The 14,896-nt window shown below is 46.9% G+C and overlaps 8 non-coding genes and 2 pseudogenes across 8 annotated transcripts; all 10 read right to left on the reverse strand.

Moving 5' to 3' along the window:
- Nucleotides 1-563: 563 nt before the first annotated feature.
- LOC142696270 (U2 spliceosomal RNA) lies at nucleotides 564-754 on the reverse strand. Its single transcript, XR_012864223.1, has one exon. It is a non-coding gene; the product is annotated as a U2 spliceosomal RNA (small nuclear RNA).
- A 1,346-nt stretch (nucleotides 755-2,100) lies between these two features.
- LOC142696271 (U2 spliceosomal RNA) lies at nucleotides 2,101-2,291 on the reverse strand. The gene has a single exon (XR_012864224.1). It is a non-coding gene; the product is annotated as a U2 spliceosomal RNA (small nuclear RNA).
- A 1,344-nt stretch (nucleotides 2,292-3,635) lies between these two features.
- Nucleotides 3,636-3,826, reverse strand: LOC142696272 (U2 spliceosomal RNA). Its single transcript, XR_012864225.1, has one exon. It is a non-coding gene; the product is annotated as a U2 spliceosomal RNA (small nuclear RNA).
- A 1,344-nt stretch (nucleotides 3,827-5,170) lies between these two features.
- On the reverse strand, nucleotides 5,171-5,361 carry LOC142696274 (U2 spliceosomal RNA). The gene has a single exon (XR_012864227.1). It is a non-coding gene; the product is annotated as a U2 spliceosomal RNA (small nuclear RNA).
- Nucleotides 5,362-6,707: 1,346 nt separating this feature from the next.
- LOC142696276 (U2 spliceosomal RNA) lies at nucleotides 6,708-6,898 on the reverse strand. Its single transcript, XR_012864228.1, has one exon. It is a non-coding gene; the product is annotated as a U2 spliceosomal RNA (small nuclear RNA).
- A 1,342-nt stretch (nucleotides 6,899-8,240) lies between these two features.
- On the reverse strand, nucleotides 8,241-8,431 carry LOC142696277 (U2 spliceosomal RNA). The gene has a single exon (XR_012864229.1). It is a non-coding gene; the product is annotated as a U2 spliceosomal RNA (small nuclear RNA).
- A 1,348-nt stretch (nucleotides 8,432-9,779) lies between these two features.
- Nucleotides 9,780-9,970, reverse strand: LOC142696278 (U2 spliceosomal RNA). The gene has a single exon (XR_012864230.1). It is a non-coding gene; the product is annotated as a U2 spliceosomal RNA (small nuclear RNA).
- Nucleotides 9,971-11,316: 1,346 nt separating this feature from the next.
- On the reverse strand, nucleotides 11,317-11,507 carry LOC142696279 (U2 spliceosomal RNA). Its single transcript, XR_012864231.1, has one exon. It is a non-coding gene; the product is annotated as a U2 spliceosomal RNA (small nuclear RNA).
- A 1,342-nt stretch (nucleotides 11,508-12,849) lies between these two features.
- LOC142696224 (U2 spliceosomal RNA) lies at nucleotides 12,850-13,054 on the reverse strand (annotated as a pseudogene).
- Nucleotides 13,055-14,404: 1,350 nt separating this feature from the next.
- On the reverse strand, nucleotides 14,405-14,515 carry LOC142696249 (U2 spliceosomal RNA; annotated as a pseudogene).
- Between the last annotated feature and the right edge of the window lie 381 nt (nucleotides 14,516-14,896).

Here is a 14,896-nt window from a genome sequence, read left to right on the forward strand (position 1 = left end):
GCAAGGGTTTGTTGCAACTGCAATTCTTACTTCTTCTTGGAAATGTAGGGACGACAGTACATTCCATCACATCCATCTAGTGTACACAGGTAGGTCCATTGTGGCGGGCGGGCTGCTTTAATGGCTGTTTGCTGTTCCCCCTACTCCACTCCACTATTTGACTGTGGTGCTGCATCAATCAATCAGTGGCTGGCTCAGGTGCAGCTCTTTAACCTACCTAAAAGGGAGGGCGGAGAGAAGACAAGGAAGGTGAATGAGCTGTTCCAATGTGAAATGCCGGAAACACAGAAACACAGAAGACACACACACACACACACACACACACACACACACACACACACACACACACACACACACACACACACACACACACAACAAGAGGTGGCAATGTATTAATTAATTGCATTTAATAAATGAGCTCATTATCACACATGACTGTACAAATGCATTGTCCAACAGGTGTTGAAATAATGGGATTAAAAGGGGAGATCCCATCAGAAAGACAAAAACAATAGCAAACACAAATAGCACTTTTGGAATCTGATTTTAGTCAACACATAAGGGAAGGGTGCACCGGTCCTGGAAATACTGCAATACCAGGTCAATGCGTGGAGTGGACAGAGCAAGCTCTATTTCCATCTCCCTGTTCTAAAAATCCATTTAATATATGGTCCCCAGATAGGGGACGTATCAGATATTAAACTGATAAGAACAGATACTACACTTGATCTTAGCCAAAAGGCCGAGAAGCGATAACCCGAGCGGCCCTTGCCTTGCCCGAGCCTGTCCCATACTGCTGTTCACCCCTTGCAGCGATTGATTCAGCCTACTCCTAGGCAATTCCATGGGGCCCTGCAGGCTCACACACATTTACAGCTACTAAGCGGGAGGGAGGTGAATAAAGGCCGGAGAGGAAGCTACACAGGATTTGCTTCTTTTGCTTGCACCACAATGCAGTGCTGAAAGAGGAGGAATCTACATAAAAACGCCTTCCTGGCAACGCCCAAATGCCCTCCTGCCATGCAGATAAACACTGGCAGCGGCAGCAAGTGCATGCCCACAGCCACCCCTTGTTCCTTCACACCTTGTATCAGCTGTAATCCAGTCCAGTCCAGTCCAGTGCTGCCTGCTGAGCAGCACTGACCAACACTGCCTGGGCCCAGGCTTTTATCTATCTCTGAGGCAGGCCCCATTATGATGTCAGAAAGCTGGCTCTGGAATCCTGAGGGCTCCACTATGACACGTGCAAAGTTCCGTCTGAACTTTATATAAGACGGTGCGGCTCAGTCAGTCACTCAGTGTTGCCTGAGAGGGCAACACTGCAACAGCCGGCCGCCAGGCTGTCTTTTTTTTGCACATTTATTTGCCTCCAGGAGGCCACAAGAGGGAGACAAGGGACTGCAAAATGGAAAATAGGCATCCACCAACTTTACAGACAACTTCTCTTTGCTCCTACAACCTCCATCCTTGCACAGTTTGTTATTCTTCCAGGTAACATAGTAACAAATCCAAATTGCTGCTCTCTTTGTAGGCAAGCAAGGGTTTGTTGCAACTGCAATTCTTACTTCTTCTTGGAAATGTAGGGACGACAGTACATTCCATCACATCCATCTAGTGTACACAGGTAGGTCCATTGTGGCGGGCGGGCTGCTTTAATGGCTGTTTGCTGTTCCCCCTACTCCACTCCACTATTTGACTGTGGTGCTGCATCAATCAATCAGTGGCTGGCTCAGGTGCAGCTCTTTAACCTACCTAAAAGGGAGGGCGGAGAGAAGACAAGGAAGGTGAATGAGCTGTTCCAATGTGAAATGCCGGAAACACAGAAACACAGAAGACACACACACACACACACACACACACACACACACACACACACACACACACACACACACACACACACACACACACACAACAAGAGGTGGCAATGTATTAATTAATTGCATTTAATAAATGAGCTCATTATCACACATGACTGTACAAATGCATTGTCCAACAGGTGTTGAAATAATGGGATTAAAAGGGGAGATCCCATCAGAAAGACAAAAACAATAGCAAACACAAATAGCACTTTTGGAATCTGATTTTAGTCAACACATAAGGGAAGGGTGCACCGGTCCTGGAAATACTGCAATACCAGGTCAATGCGTGGAGTGGACAGAGCAAGCTCTATTTCCATCTCCCTGTTCTAAAAATCCATTTAATATATGGTCCCCAGATAGGGGACGTATCAGATATTAAACTGATAAGAACAGATACTACACTTGATCTTAGCCAAAAGGCCGAGAAGCGATAACCCGAGCGGCCCTTGCCTTGCCCGAGCCTGTCCCATACTGCTGTTCACCCCTTGCAGCGATTGATTCAGCCTACTCCTAGGCAATTCCATGGGGCCCTGCAGGCTCACACACATTTACAGCTACTAAGCGGGAGGGAGGTGAATAAAGGCCGGAGAGGAAGCTACACAGGATTTGCTTCTTTTGCTTGCACCACAATGCAGTGCTGAAAGAGGAGGAATCTACATAAAAACGCCTTCCTGGCAACGCCCAAATGCCCTCCTGCCATGCAGATAAACACTGGCAGCGGCAGCAAGTGCATGCCCACAGCCACCCCTTGTTCCTTCACACCTTGTATCAGCTGTAATCCAGTCCAGTCCAGTCCAGTGCTGCCTGCTGAGCAGCACTGACCAACACTGCCTGGGCCCAGGCTTTTATCTATCTCTGAGGCAGGCCCCATTATGATGTCAGAAAGCTGGCTCTGGAATCCTGAGGGCTCCACTATGACACGTGCAAAGTTCCGTCTGAACTTTATATAAGACGGTGCGGCTCAGTCAGTCACTCAGTGTTGCCTGAGAGGGCAACACTGCAACAGCCGGCCGCCAGGCTGTCTTTTTTTTGCACATTTATTTGCCTCCAGGAGGCCACAAGAGGGAGACAAGGGACTGCAAAATGGAAAATAGGCATCCACCAACTTTACAGACAACTTCTCTTTGCTCCTACAACCTCCATCCTTGCACAGTTTGTTATTCTTCCAGGTAACATAGTAACAAATCCAAATTGCTGCTCTCTTTGTAGGCAAGCAAGGGTTTGTTGCAACTGCAATTCTTACTTCTTCTTGGAAATGTAGGGACGACAGTACATTCCATCACATCCATCTAGTGTACACAGGTAGGTCCATTGTGGCGGGCGGGCTGCTTTAATGGCTGTTTGCTGTTCCCCCTACTCCACTCCACTATTTGACTGTGGTGCTGCATCAATCAATCAGTGGCTGGCTCAGGTGCAGCTCTTTAACCTACCTAAAAGGGAGGGCGGAGAGAAGACAAGGAAGGTGAATGAGCTGTTCCAATGTGAAATGCCGGAAACACAGAAACACAGAAGACACACACACACACACACACACACACACACACACACACACACACACACACACACACACACACACACACACACACAACAAGAGGTGGCAATGTATTAATTAATTGCATTTAATAAATGAGCTCATTATCACACATGACTGTACAAATGCATTGTCCAACAGGTGTTGAAATAATGGGATTAAAAGGGGAGATCCCATCAGAAAGACAAAAACAATAGCAAACACAAATAGCACTTTTGGAATCTGATTTTAGTCAACACATAAGGGAAGGGTGCACCGGTCCTGGAAATACTGCAATACCAGGTCAATGCGTGGAGTGGACAGAGCAAGCTCTATTTCCATCTCCCTGTTCTAAAAATCCATTTAATATATGGTCCCCAGATAGGGGACGTATCAGATATTAAACTGATAAGAACAGATACTACACTTGATCTTAGCCAAAAGGCCGAGAAGCGATAACCCGAGCGGCCCTTGCCTTGCCCGAGCCTGTCCCATACTGCTGTTCACCCCTTGCAGCGATTGATTCAGCCTACTCCTAGGCAATTCCATGGGGCCCTGCAGGCTCACACACATTTACAGCTACTAAGCGGGAGGGAGGTGAATAAAGGCCGGAGAGGAAGCTACACAGGATTTGCTTCTTTTGCTTGCACCACAATGCAGTGCTGAAAGAGGAGGAATCTACATAAAAACGCCTTCCTGGCAACGCCCAAATGCCCTCCTGCCATGCAGATAAACACTGGCAGCGGCAGCAAGTGCATGCCCACAGCCACCCCTTGTTCCTTCACACCTTGTATCAGCTGTAATCCAGTCCAGTCCAGTCCAGTGCTGCCTGCTGAGCAGCACTGACCAACACTGCCTGGGCCCAGGCTTTTATCTATCTCTGAGGCAGGCCCCATTATGATGTCAGAAAGCTGGCTCTGGAATCCTGAGGGCTCCACTATGACACGTGCAAAGTTCCGTCTGAACTTTATATAAGACGGTGCGGCTCAGTCAGTCACTCAGTGTTGCCTGAGAGGGCAACACTGCAACAGCCGGCCGCCAGGCTGTCTTTTTTTTGCACATTTATTTGCCTCCAGGAGGCCACAAGAGGGAGACAAGGGACTGCAAAATGGAAAATAGGCATCCACCAACTTTACAGACAACTTCTCTTTGCTCCTACAACCTCCATCCTTGCACAGTTTGTTATTCTTCCAGGTAACATAGTAACAAATCCAAATTGCTGCTCTCTTTGTAGGCAAGCAAGGGTTTGTTGCAACTGCAATTCTTACTTCTTCTTGGAAATGTAGGGACGACAGTACATTCCATCACATCCATCTAGTGTACACAGGTAGGTCCATTGTGGCGGGCGGGCTGCTTTAATGGCTGTTTGCTGTTCCCCCTACTCCACTCCACTATTTGACTGTGGTGCTGCATCAATCAATCAGTGGCTGGCTCAGGTGCAGCTCTTTAACCTACCTAAAAGGGAGGGCGGAGAGAAGACAAGGAAGGTGAATGAGCTGTTCCAATGTGAAATGCCGGAAACACAGAAACACAGAAGACACACACACACACACACACACACACACACACACACACACACACACACACACACACACACACACACACACACACAACAAGAGGTGGCAATGTATTAATTAATTGCATTTAATAAATGAGCTCATTATCACACATGACTGTACAAATGCATTGTCCAACAGGTGTTGAAATAATGGGATTAAAAGGGGAGATCCCATCAGAAAGACAAAAACAATAGCAAACACAAATAGCACTTTTGGAATCTGATTTTAGTCAACACATAAGGGAAGGGTGCACCGGTCCTGGAAATACTGCAATACCAGGTCAATGCGTGGAGTGGACAGAGCAAGCTCTATTTCCATCTCCCTGTTCTAAAAATCCATTTAATATATGGTCCCCAGATAGGGGACGTATCAGATATTAAACTGATAAGAACAGATACTACACTTGATCTTAGCCAAAAGGCCGAGAAGCGATAACCCGAGCGGCCCTTGCCTTGCCCGAGCCTGTCCCATACTGCTGTTCACCCCTTGCAGCGATTGATTCAGCCTACTCCTAGGCAATTCCATGGGGCCCTGCAGGCTCACACACATTTACAGCTACTAAGCGGGAGGGAGGTGAATAAAGGCCGGAGAGGAAGCTACACAGGATTTGCTTCTTTTGCTTGCACCACAATGCAGTGCTGAAAGAGGAGGAATCTACATAAAAACGCCTTCCTGGCAACGCCCAAATGCCCTCCTGCCATGCAGATAAACACTGGCAGCGGCAGCAAGTGCATGCCCACAGCCACCCCTTGTTCCTTCACACCTTGTATCAGCTGTAATCCAGTCCAGTCCAGTCCAGTGCTGCCTGCTGAGCAGCACTGACCAACACTGCCTGGGCCCAGGCTTTTATCTATCTCTGAGGCAGGCCCCATTATGATGTCAGAAAGCTGGCTCTGGAATCCTGAGGGCTCCACTATGACACGTGCAAAGTTCCGTCTGAACTTTATATAAGACGGTGCGGCTCAGTCAGTCACTCAGTGTTGCCTGAGAGGGCAACACTGCAACAGCCGGCCGCCAGGCTGTCTTTTTTTTGCACATTTATTTGCCTCCAGGAGGCCACAAGAGGGAGACAAGGGACTGCAAAATGGAAAATAGGCATCCACCAACTTTACAGACAACTTCTCTTTGCTCCTACAACCTCCATCCTTGCACAGTTTGTTATTCTTCCAGGTAACATAGTAACAAATCCAAATTGCTGCTCTCTTTGTAGGCAAGCAAGGGTTTGTTGCAACTGCAATTCTTACTTCTTCTTGGAAATGTAGGGACGACAGTACATTCCATCACATCCATCTAGTGTACACAGGTAGGTCCATTGTGGCGGGCGGGCTGCTTTAATGGCTGTTTGCTGTTCCCCCTACTCCACTCCACTATTTGACTGTGGTGCTGCATCAATCAATCAGTGGCTGGCTCAGGTGCAGCTCTTTAACCTACCTAAAAGGGAGGGCGGAGAGAAGACAAGGAAGGTGAATGAGCTGTTCCAATGTGAAATGCCGGAAACACAGAAACACAGAAGACACACACACACACACACACACACACACACACACACACACACACACACACACACACACACACACACACACACACACAACAAGAGGTGGCAATGTATTAATTAATTGCATTTAATAAATGAGCTCATTATCACACATGACTGTACAAATGCATTGTCCAACAGGTGTTGAAATAATGGGATTAAAAGGGGAGATCCCATCAGAAAGACAAAAACAATAGCAAACACAAATAGCACTTTTGGAATCTGATTTTAGTCAACACATAAGGGAAGGGTGCACCGGTCCTGGAAATACTGCAATACCAGGTCAATGCGTGGAGTGGACAGAGCAAGCTCTATTTCCATCTCCCTGTTCTAAAAATCCATTTAATATATGGTCCCCAGATAGGGGACGTATCAGATATTAAACTGATAAGAACAGATACTACACTTGATCTTAGCCAAAAGGCCGAGAAGCGATAACCCGAGCGGCCCTTGCCTTGCCCGAGCCTGTCCCATACTGCTGTTCACCCCTTGCAGCGATTGATTCAGCCTACTCCTAGGCAATTCCATGGGGCCCTGCAGGCTCACACACATTTACAGCTACTAAGCGGGAGGGAGGTGAATAAAGGCCGGAGAGGAAGCTACACAGGATTTGCTTCTTTTGCTTGCACCACAATGCAGTGCTGAAAGAGGAGGAATCTACATAAAAACGCCTTCCTGGCAACGCCCAAATGCCCTCCTGCCATGCAGATAAACACTGGCAGCGGCAGCAAGTGCATGCCCACAGCCACCCCTTGTTCCTTCACACCTTGTATCAGCTGTAATCCAGTCCAGTCCAGTCCAGTGCTGCCTGCTGAGCAGCACTGACCAACACTGCCTGGGCCCAGGCTTTTATCTATCTCTGAGGCAGGCCCCATTATGATGTCAGAAAGCTGGCTCTGGAATCCTGAGGGCTCCACTATGACACGTGCAAAGTTCCGTCTGAACTTTATATAAGACGGTGCGGCTCAGTCAGTCACTCAGTGTTGCCTGAGAGGGCAACACTGCAACAGCCGGCCGCCAGGCTGTCTTTTTTTTGCACATTTATTTGCCTCCAGGAGGCCACAAGAGGGAGACAAGGGACTGCAAAATGGAAAATAGGCATCCACCAACTTTACAGACAACTTCTCTTTGCTCCTACAACCTCCATCCTTGCACAGTTTGTTATTCTTCCAGGTAACATAGTAACAAATCCAAATTGCTGCTCTCTTTGTAGGCAAGCAAGGGTTTGTTGCAACTGCAATTCTTACTTCTTCTTGGAAATGTAGGGACGACAGTACATTCCATCACATCCATCTAGTGTACACAGGTAGGTCCATTGTGGCGGGCGGGCTGCTTTAATGGCTGTTTGCTGTTCCCCCTACTCCACTCCACTATTTGACTGTGGTGCTGCATCAATCAATCAGTGGCTGGCTCAGGTGCAGCTCTTTAACCTACCTAAAAGGGAGGGCGGAGAGAAGACAAGGAAGGTGAATGAGCTGTTCCAATGTGAAATGCCGGAAACACAGAAACACAGAAGACACACACACACACACACACACACACACACACACACACACACACACACACACACACACACACACACACACACAACAAGAGGTGGCAATGTATTAATTAATTGCATTTAATAAATGAGCTCATTATCACACATGACTGTACAAATGCATTGTCCAACAGGTGTTGAAATAATGGGATTAAAAGGGGAGATCCCATCAGAAAGACAAAAACAATAGCAAACACAAATAGCACTTTTGGAATCTGATTTTAGTCAACACATAAGGGAAGGGTGCACCGGTCCTGGAAATACTGCAATACCAGGTCAATGCGTGGAGTGGACAGAGCAAGCTCTATTTCCATCTCCCTGTTCTAAAAATCCATTTAATATATGGTCCCCAGATAGGGGACGTATCAGATATTAAACTGATAAGAACAGATACTACACTTGATCTTAGCCAAAAGGCCGAGAAGCGATAACCCGAGCGGCCCTTGCCTTGCCCGAGCCTGTCCCATACTGCTGTTCACCCCTTGCAGCGATTGATTCAGCCTACTCCTAGGCAATTCCATGGGGCCCTGCAGGCTCACACACATTTACAGCTACTAAGCGGGAGGGAGGTGAATAAAGGCCGGAGAGGAAGCTACACAGGATTTGCTTCTTTTGCTTGCACCACAATGCAGTGCTGAAAGAGGAGGAATCTACATAAAAACGCCTTCCTGGCAACGCCCAAATGCCCTCCTGCCATGCAGATAAACACTGGCAGCGGCAGCAAGTGCATGCCCACAGCCACCCCTTGTTCCTTCACACCTTGTATCAGCTGTAATCCAGTCCAGTCCAGTCCAGTGCTGCCTGCTGAGCAGCACTGACCAACACTGCCTGGGCCCAGGCTTTTATCTATCTCTGAGGCAGGCCCCATTATGATGTCAGAAAGCTGGCTCTGGAATCCTGAGGGCTCCACTATGACACGTGCAAAGTTCCGTCTGAACTTTATATAAGACGGTGCGGCTCAGTCAGTCACTCAGTGTTGCCTGAGAGGGCAACACTGCAACAGCCGGCCGCCAGGCTGTCTTTTTTTTGCACATTTATTTGCCTCCAGGAGGCCACAAGAGGGAGACAAGGGACTGCAAAATGGAAAATAGGCATCCACCAACTTTACAGACAACTTCTCTTTGCTCCTACAACCTCCATCCTTGCACAGTTTGTTATTCTTCCAGGTAACATAGTAACAAATCCAAATTGCTGCTCTCTTTGTAGGCAAGCAAGGGTTTGTTGCAACTGCAATTCTTACTTCTTCTTGGAAATGTAGGGACGACAGTACATTCCATCACATCCATCTAGTGTACACAGGTAGGTCCATTGTGGCGGGCGGGCTGCTTTAATGGCTGTTTGCTGTTCCCCCTACTCCACTCCACTATTTGACTGTGGTGCTGCATCAATCAATCAGTGGCTGGCTCAGGTGCAGCTCTTTAACCTACCTAAAAGGGAGGGCGGAGAGAAGACAAGGAAGGTGAATGAGCTGTTCCAATGTGAAATGCCGGAAACACAGAAACACAGAAGACACACACACACACACACACACACACACACACACACACACACACACACACACACACACACACACACACACACACACACAACAAGAGGTGGCAATGTATTAATTAATTGCATTTAATAAATGAGCTCATTATCACACATGACTGTACAAATGCATTGTCCAACAGGTGTTGAAATAATGGGATTAAAAGGGGAGATCCCATCAGAAAGACAAAAACAATAGCAAACACAAATAGCACTTTTGGAATCTGATTTTAGTCAACACATAAGGGAAGGGTGCACCGGTCCTGGAAATACTGCAATACCAGGTCAATGCGTGGAGTGGACAGAGCAAGCTCTATTTCCATCTCCCTGTTCTAAAAATCCATTTAATATATGGTCCCCAGATAGGGGACGTATCAGATATTAAACTGATAAGAACAGATACTACACTTGATCTTAGCCAAAAGGCCGAGAAGCGATAACCCGAGCGGCCCTTGCCTTGCCCGAGCCTGTCCCATACTGCTGTTCACCCCTTGCAGCGATTGATTCAGCCTACTCCTAGGCAATTCCATGGGGCCCTGCAGGCTCACACACATTTACAGCTACTAAGCGGGAGGGAGGTGAATAAAGGCCGGAGAGGAAGCTACACAGGATTTGCTTCTTTTGCTTGCACCACAATGCAGTGCTGAAAGAGGAGGAATCTACATAAAAACGCCTTCCTGGCAACGCCCAAATGCCCTCCTGCCATGCAGATAAACACTGGCAGCGGCAGCAAGTGCATGCCCACAGCCACCCCTTGTTCCTTCACACCTTGTATCAGCTGTAATCCAGTCCAGTCCAGTCCAGTGCTGCCTGCTGAGCAGCACTGACCAACACTGCCTGGGCCCAGGCTTTTATCTATCTCTGAGGCAGGCCCCATTATGATGTCAGAAAGCTGGCTCTGGAATCCTGAGGGCTCCACTATGACACGTGCAAAGTTCCGTCTGAACTTTATATAAGACGGTGCGGCTCAGTCAGTCACTCAGTGTTGCCTGAGAGGGCAACACTGCAACAGCCGGCCGCCAGGCTGTCTTTTTTTTGCACATTTATTTGCCTCCAGGAGGCCACAAGAGGGAGACAAGGGACTGCAAAATGGAAAATAGGCATCCACCAACTTTACAGACAACTTCTCTTTGCTCCTACAACCTCCATCCTTGCACAGTTTGTTATTCTTCCAGGTAACATAGTAACAAATCCAAATTGCTGCTCTCTTTGTAGGCAAGCAAGGGTTTGTTGCAACTGCAATTCTTACTTCTTCTTGGAAATGTAGGGACGACAGTACATTCCATCACATCCATCTAGTGTACACAGGTAGGTCCATTGTGGCGGGCGGGCTGCTTTAATGGCTGTTTGCTGTTCCCCCTACTCCACTCCACTATTTGACTGTGGTGCTGCATCAATCAATCAGTGGCTGGCTCAGGTGCAGCTCTTTAACCTACCTAAAAGGGAGGGCGGAGAGAAGACAAGGAAGGTGAATGAGCTGTTCCAATGTGAAATGCCGGAAACACAGAAACACAGAAGACACACACACACACACACACACACACACACACACACACACACACACACACACACACACACACACACACACACACACAACAAGAGGTGGCAATGTATTAATTAATTGCATTTAATAAATGAGCTCATTATCACACATGACTGTACAAATGCATTGTCCAACAGGTGTTGAAATAATGGGATTAAAAGGGGAGATCCCATCAGAAAGACAAAAACAATAGCAAACACAAATAGCACTTTTGGAATCTGATTTTAGTCAACACATAAGGGAAGGGTGCACCGGTCCTGGAAATACTGCAATACCAGGTCAATGCGTGGAGTGGACAGAGCAAGCTCTATTTCCATCTCCCTGTTCTAAAAATCCATTTAATATATGGTCCCCAGATAGGGGACGTATCAGATATTAAACTGATAAGAACAGATACTACACTTGATCTTAGCCAAAAGGCCGAGAAGCGATAACCCGAGCGGCCCTTGCCTTGCCCGAGCCTGTCCCATACTGCTGTTCACCCCTTGCAGCGATTGATTCAGCCTACTCCTAGGCAATTCCATGGGGCCCTGCAGGCTCACACACATTTACAGCTACTAAGCGGGAGGGAGGTGAATAAAGGCCGGAGAGGAAGCTACACAGGATTTGCTTCTTTTGCTTGCACCACAATGCAGTGCTGAAAGAGGAGGAATCTACATAAAAACGCCTTCCTGGCAACGCCCAAATGCCCTCCTGCCATGCAGATAAACACTGGCAGCGGCAGCAAGTGCATGCCCACAGCCACCCCTTGTTCCTTCACACCTTGTATCAGCTGTAATCCAGTCCAGTCCAGTCCAGTGCTGCCTGCTGAGCAGCACTGACCAACACTGCCTGGGCCCAGGCTTTTATCTATCTCTGAGGCAGGCCCCATTATGATGTCAGAAAGCTGGCTCTGGAATCCTGAGGGCTCCACTATGACACGTGCAAAGTTCCGTCTGAACTTTATATAAGACGGTGCGGCTCAGTCAGTCACTCAGTGTTGCCTGAGAGGGCAACACTGCAACAGCCGGCCGCCAGGCTGTCTTTTTTTTGCACATTTATTTGCCTCCAGGAGGCCACAAGAGGGAGACAAGGGACTGCAAAATGGAAAATAGGCATCCACCAACTTTACAGACAACTTCTCTTTGCTCCTACAACCTCCATCCTTGCACAGTTTGTTATTCTTCCAGGTAACATAGTAACAAATCCAAATTGCTGCTCTCTTTGTAGGCAAGCAAGGGTTTGTTGCAACTGCAATTCTTACTTCTTCTTGGAAATGTAGGGACGACAGTACATTCCATCACATCCATCTAGTGTACACAGGTAGGTCCATTGTGGCGGGCGGGCTGCTTTAATGGCTGTTTGCTGTTCCCCCTACTCCACTCCACTATTTGACTGTGGTGCTGCATCAATCAATCAGTGGCTGGCTCAGGTGCAGCTCTTTAACCTACCTAAAAGGGAGGGCGGAGAGAAGACAAGGAAGGTGAATGAGCTGTTCCAATGTGAAATGCCGGAAACACAGAAACACAGAAGACACACACACACACACACACACACACACACACACACACACACACACACACACACACACACACACACACACACAACAAGAGGTGGCAATGTATTAATTAATTGCATTTAATAAATGAGCTCATTATCACACATGACTGTACAAATGCATTGTCCAACAGGTGTTGAAATAATGGGATTAAAAGGGGAGATCCCATCAGAAAGACAAAAACAATAGCAAACACAAATAGCACTTTTGGAATCTGATTTTAGTCAACACATAAGGGAAGGGTGCACCGGTCCTGGAAATACTGCAATACCAGGTCAATGCGTGGAGTGGACAGAGCAAGCTCTATTTCCATCTCCCTGTTCTAAAAATCCATTTAATATATGGTCCCCAGATAGGGGACGTATCAGATATTAAACTGATAAGAACAGATTTTTTTTTTTTTTTTTTTTTTAATTCATTCAGATCACGTCTTAAAAATCATAAAATTCAAAATAAAAAAGACTTAGATCATCACAATGAAAACTGAAAACGTACAATTAATTTTTGTTTTCCTCTTTCCTTTTTTTTCCTTAAGAAATCAAAAAAACATTCCTTTTTTAACAGCAATAGTTCCTAACATATCCACTAGATGTTCCTGCAAATCATTACCATCCCACTCACAGTTTACAATGCACGTTAACCATGTTGGCACACCATACCTTTCAAGAAACCCTGGTAAATTTTCTCTTACACAGAGCCGCACCCTCCTCCGCATTTTTTCAAAATTAATTTTACTACGTAACTGCTCTACTTCTTCCAATAACCTGTCTCTTTCTGCTCTTTCCTCTTCTGAAATGACACTTTTTTTCTTTCTCTCTGCTTTTTTCCTTTTTTTCTCATCACTTTGCCCACTTCCTTCCAATTTATGAAGCTTGCCTTCTTCCAAACTAACTTCCGCTTCCTTTCTTTTGACTATCTTCTTATTTTCCTCTTGTACCTCACGTTTGCTTTTCTTTGGGCACGATTTGAATATGTGCCCCTCCTCTCCACACATATTACATACTTTCCCTTTCTGACATTCATTATACTTATGTCCCTCTTGCAGACATTTTGTACACATTACTTTCTCACAGGCTTCTCTCTCATGACCATACTCTTTACAATTCAAACAAAACATATCCATTCCAAGAAAAAATAAATTTCCACACGCACTTCCAATCTTGAACCGCGCTGGAGGAAACAATAGGTTTCTAGATTCACCAATTCTCACAAATTTACAAAGAAATTTCCACTTCCCAGTCCAAAATCCAAAAGGGTTAAACACTTTCCCCTTTCCCACCACCTCCTCACAAAACTTATTGAGAAATAACTTAATGTCCTCTTCATCCACGTAAGGCGAAAACATTTTTACAACCACCAACTTTTTGTTTGGCACAAAATGTGGTGTTACCTTCACACCCACAAGTCTTGGGTCCCTTTTACCTTCCTTCAAGCGTTCTAAAAAGACAGCATAAATTTCTTCTGTGGCGAAGGTAACGTCAAAGCACCCTCTCCTCGGATAGTCCATCACCGCCAAAATGCATGATCTCTCCAGCTGAAAGAAATCCAACAAAAGAACCTTTGTGATGAACTCCAGATCCTTCCTTTGTCGCTCAGATTCCTCCACGAAAAACCGGACAGCATTCCTGGTACGCATATATTCGGGAATTTCCTCCATCCTGCTCCAAACGAATTCCAGCAATCTCCAAAGAATACCTTCAGTACCGAAGTACCAGGCAGGTGATCGCTCCCCGTTGCCCTGGACTAATCCTCCTCCCCAATAGCAGCAGAGGGGTGAAGTCTCTCCTAAGAGAAACGATCCCCCCAGGCCAAGGAAAAGGGTACCAGGGCACCTCCTGACCAAGAAACAAGGCAATACCCTAAAGTACTACACTTGATCTTAGCCAAAAGGCCGAGAAGCGATAACCCGAGCGGCCCTTGCCTTGCCCGAGCCTGTCCCATACTGCTGTTCACCCCTTGCAGCGATTGATTCAGCCTACTCCTAGGCAATTCCATGGGGCCCTGCAGGCTCACACACATTTACAGCTACTAAGCGGGAGGGAGGTGAATAAAGGCCGGAGAGGAAGCTACACAGGATTTGCTTCTTTTGCTTGCACCACAATGCAGTGCTGAAAGAGGAGGAATCTACATAAAAACGCCTTCCTGGCAACGCCCAAATGCCCTCCTGCCATGCAGATAAACACTGGCAGCGGCAGCAAGTGCATGCCCACAGCCACCCCTTGTTCCTTCACACCTTGTATCAGCTGTAATCCAGTCCAGTCCAGTCCAGTGCTGCCTGCTGAGC

This window comes from Rhinoderma darwinii, assembly GCF_050947455.1.
Source record: "Rhinoderma darwinii isolate aRhiDar2 chromosome 5 unlocalized genomic scaffold, aRhiDar2.hap1 SUPER_5_unloc_5, whole genome shotgun sequence".
Taxonomy (NCBI): Eukaryota; Metazoa; Chordata; class Amphibia; order Anura; family Rhinodermatidae; genus Rhinoderma; species Rhinoderma darwinii.